We start from the raw sequence: 3,959 nt of genomic DNA on the forward strand, positions 1-3,959 counted from the left end.
AACGACCCGGCGGGCAGCTTCCGGGAAACCGAAGCTTTTCGGTTCCGGGGGAAGTATGATTGCAAAGTTGAAACTTAAAGGAATTGACGGAAGGGCACCACCAGGAGTGGAGCCTGCGGCTTAATTTGACTCAACACGGGAAACCTCACCAGGCCCGGACACCGGAAAGATTGACAGATTGAGAGCTCTTTCTTGATTCGGTGGGTGGTGGTGCATGGCCGTTCTTAGTTGGTGGAGCGATCTGTCTGGTTAATTCCGATAACGAACGAGACTCTGTCCTGCTAACTAGGCGGGTAACCCCGGGTCGGCGTGTGCGCGGCGCGGGCGGTTTCGGCCGTCCGTGTTCGCGTACCCGTCGGCTCGGCCCGGTATCCCCGAACGCGTTCGCCCGTCGTCCACGGCGGTCGTCGAGCGCGGCCGCGCCATCCGCGTCCCGGCGTGCGGCGGGCGTGTGTCGGCCGGGGGGCAACCTCCGGTCGGCGCGCGTCCGTCGTGCGTCGGGCTCCGTGGTGAAGCGCGCCGTGTTCGCGGCCGTCGCCGGCGGATCACGATACGTTACTAGGGCTACCGCCGGCTCCCAGGAGCTTAAACTCTTCTTAGAGGGACAGGCGGCGGACGAAAATAGCCGCACGAGACTGAGCGATAACAGGTCTGTGATGCCCTTAGATGTTCTGGGCCGCACGCGCGCTACACTGAAGGAATCAGCGTGTGTTAACATTCCTGGGCCGACAGGCTTCCGGGTAACCCGCTGAACCTCCTTCGTGCTTAGGGATCGTGGCTTGCAATTTTTCCACGTGAACGAGGAATTCCCAGTAAGCGCGAGTCATCAGCTCGCGTTGATTACGTCCCTGCCCTTTGTACACACCGCCCGTCGCTACTACCGATTGAACGGTCGCATTGAGGTCTTCGGAGTGGACGCGCGTTATTCGGCCCCCTCGGGGGCTGGGTCGTCGCGCGATCGCGAAGATGACCGAAATCGGCCGTTTAGAGGAAGTAAAAGTCGTAACAAGGTTTCCGTAGGTGAACCTGCGGAAGGATCATTAGAGACGGGCCCGCGGTACCGGCAGCACTTGCCGGTCTCGCGCGCGCCTAATCCGACCCCGTGGCCGCGTGCGCTCGCGACTAGCTCGCCGACCGCCCGCGCGCCGCGACCCCCGACCGAGCGTCGACCGAAAGATGGTTAACGTCGAAAGACCATACGGGCCCCGCCGTGCGTCCGCGCACGGCGCGTGGCCGGTAGAAGTTTCGTCGACAAAAAAAAACACCCGACCCCGAACAGCGGATCACTTGGCTCGTGGATCGATGAAGACCGCAGCTATCTGCGCGTCGTCGTGTAATCCGCAGGTTATACGAACATCGACCAGTCGAACGCACATTGCGGCCTCGGTGACCCGCGGGTCCCGGGCCACGCCTGTCTGAGGGTCGTATACCGGATACTCGGCCAGACCGATGCGCCGCCGGCAGGCGTCCGACGGCGGCGGCAGTCCTCCCGGGGACTGTCCGCCCGCCCGTCGGCCGCTCCGGTGGTGCGAGATTGGCGGTTCGACCGTGGAAAACCGCGCTCGCGCGGCCGCCTCCGGTCGTCCGCCCAAGTTGTGACGGCAAACAGTCACGGGTTCTCGCGTCGTCAAACGGCACGTCCCCGTCCGCCCGCCGCGCGAGAGCGCGGCCGGGTCGGCTGAGAGTCCACGGACCTCTCCGGCTTCCGAGACGCGGACGCGGACGGTCACCGTACGGGCGGAGCGCGGACCGCAGGCTGCCGTGTAATTTAAAAAAAAAAAAAACCGATACGTTCCGACCTCAGATCAGGCGGGACTACCCGCCGGATTTAAGCATATTAATAAGCGGAGGAAAAGAAAACAACCGTGATTCCCTTAGTAGCGGCGAGCGAACAGGGAAAAGCCCATCGCCGAATCCCGCCGCGCACTTTTGTGTCGCGGCACCTATGGGAGTTGTGGCGTACGGGCCGGCCTCGTTGCCGGGGCGCACGTGACGGTCCAAGTCTCCCTTGAACGGGGCCATGGCCCGCAGATGGTGCCAGGCCAGTAGAGGCCGTCACAGCGTTCCGGGATCGGACCGCGCCTTCGAGTCGGGTTGCTTGAGAGTGCAGCCCGAAGTTGGTGGTAAACTCCATCTAAGGCTAAATACGGCCACGAGACCGATAGTTTACAAGTACCGTGAGGGAAAGTTGAAAAGAACTTTGAAGAGAGAGTTCATAAGAACGTGAAACTGTTCGGGTGTAAACGGACAGAGCCCGCGAGTCCCCGCCGGGCGAATTCACGGTCGGTCTAACCGCCGGCCGGATCTTTCGCTCGGTTAGCGGACGTCGCGACCCGTTGGGCGCCGGCCGAAGGGCTTGGGTGGCGTTCGTCGCGGCGGTTGCGTTTCGGCGTGACCGTTCGCGCCGAACCCCGGTGCTCCTGGTCGGCTCGCCCGACGGCAAGAACCGTCGACGCGGCCCCGTCGCAGGCGGGGTCCCGTCGGTCGGCGACGATTTCGGGCTACTTTCCGACCCGTCTTGAAACACGGACCAAGGAGTCTAACGTGTGCGCGAGTCAACGGTGATCTTACGAAAAACCACGTTTGGCGCAATGAAAGTGAACCGTTTACGGTGCGGACGATGGCCTAGCGACCGAACCCACCGGCGTTCAAAGTCGCGCTGGTCCGCAGTCCGGGGGCGTCTTCGCCAGGTCGGCTTCGGCCGTCCGAGGGCGCACCCTTAGCGCACACGTTGGTACCCGAAAGATGGTGAACTATGCCTGGCCAGGATGAAGTCAGGGGAAACCCTGATGGAGGTCCGCAGCGATTCTGACGTGCAAATCGATCGTCTGAGCTGGGTATAGGGGCGAAAGACTAATCGAACCATCTAGTAGCTGGTTCCATCCGAAGTTTCCCTCAGGATAGCTGGCGCCGATGTGTCCCGCCCGTTCGCGGGCGTACGGACGCCGGTGGGACTCCGCGCTGTACGGCGCGGTAACAACACGCTCGTAACACGGAGGATGTCTCATACGGTAAAGCGAATGATTAGAGGACATTGGGGCCGAAACGACCTCAACCTATTCTCAAACTATAAATGGGTGAGATCGCCGGCTTTACCTGGTACACCGCGTGAACCGCGTGCGAAGCCGGCGACGGAACCCTAGGCGCTTAGTGGGCCATTTTTGGTAAGCAGAACTGGCGCTGCGGGATGAACCGAACGCCGAGTTAAGGCGCCGAAATCGACGCGTATTCAGAGACCATGAAAGGCGTTGGTTGCTGATGACAGCAGGACGGTGGCCATGGAAGTCGGAATCCGCTAAGGAGTGTGTAACAACTCACCTGCCGAAGCAACTAGCTCTGAAAATGGATGGCGCTGGAGCGTCGTGCCTATACTCGGCCGTCGACGGCATAGTGGGGCCGGTCGTCGCTCGCGGCGGTCGGTCCCGGCAAGCCTCGACGAGTAGGATGGCGCGGCGGTGTGCGTCGAAGGGCAGGTCGCGAGACCGCCTGGAGCCGCCGTCGGTGCAGATCTTGGTGGTAGTAGCAAATACTCGAGAGGGGCCCTCGGGGGCTGCCGTGGAGAAGGGTTTCTTGTGAACAGCCGTTGTCCAAGAGTCAGTCGATCCTAAGCCCGGGGAGAGATCCTCGTACCACGGGCGAAGGCGTTTTTCGAATCGCCCTTGGGGCGAGAGGGAATCCGGTTCGTATTCCGGAACCCGACGCGGAACCGCTCCCTAGTGTTCGGGGCTCTTTTGTCTCGTCTGGGTAACCAGAATGAACTCGAAGAAGCCGCCGGGGGATCTGGGTAGAGTTCTCTTTTCTCTGTGAGCGTTGTACGTCCCTGGAATCCTCTAGCCGGGCGATAGGGACGCGAGCGCGAAGAGCACCGCTCGTTGCGGCGGTGTCCGTGATCCCCACGCGGACCTTGAAAATTCGAGAGAGGGCCACGCGGAGTCTTCGCGTCGGTTCGTACCGATATC

The 3,959-nt window shown here is 61.8% G+C and overlaps 2 non-coding genes across 2 annotated transcripts in view; both read left to right on the top strand.

Moving 5' to 3' along the window:
* Window positions 1–1,267: 1,267 nt before the first annotated feature.
* Window positions 1,268–1,425, top strand: LOC132953412 (5.8S ribosomal RNA). Its single transcript, XR_009665621.1, has one exon. It is a non-coding gene; the product is annotated as a 5.8S ribosomal RNA (ribosomal RNA).
* A 370-nt stretch (window positions 1,426–1,795) lies between these two features.
* Window positions 1,796–3,959, top strand: part of LOC132953414 (large subunit ribosomal RNA) — a 4,195-nt gene continuing 2,031 nt past the window's right edge. Inside the window, exon 1 of the ribosomal RNA XR_009665623.1 lies at window positions 1,796–3,959. This exon is cut by the window's right edge and continues 2,031 nt beyond it. This is a non-coding gene — a ribosomal RNA (large subunit ribosomal RNA).

This window comes from Metopolophium dirhodum, unplaced genomic scaffold, assembly GCF_019925205.1.
Source record: "Metopolophium dirhodum isolate CAU unplaced genomic scaffold, ASM1992520v1 scaffold31, whole genome shotgun sequence".
Classification (NCBI taxonomy): domain Eukaryota; kingdom Metazoa; phylum Arthropoda; class Insecta; order Hemiptera; family Aphididae; genus Metopolophium; species Metopolophium dirhodum.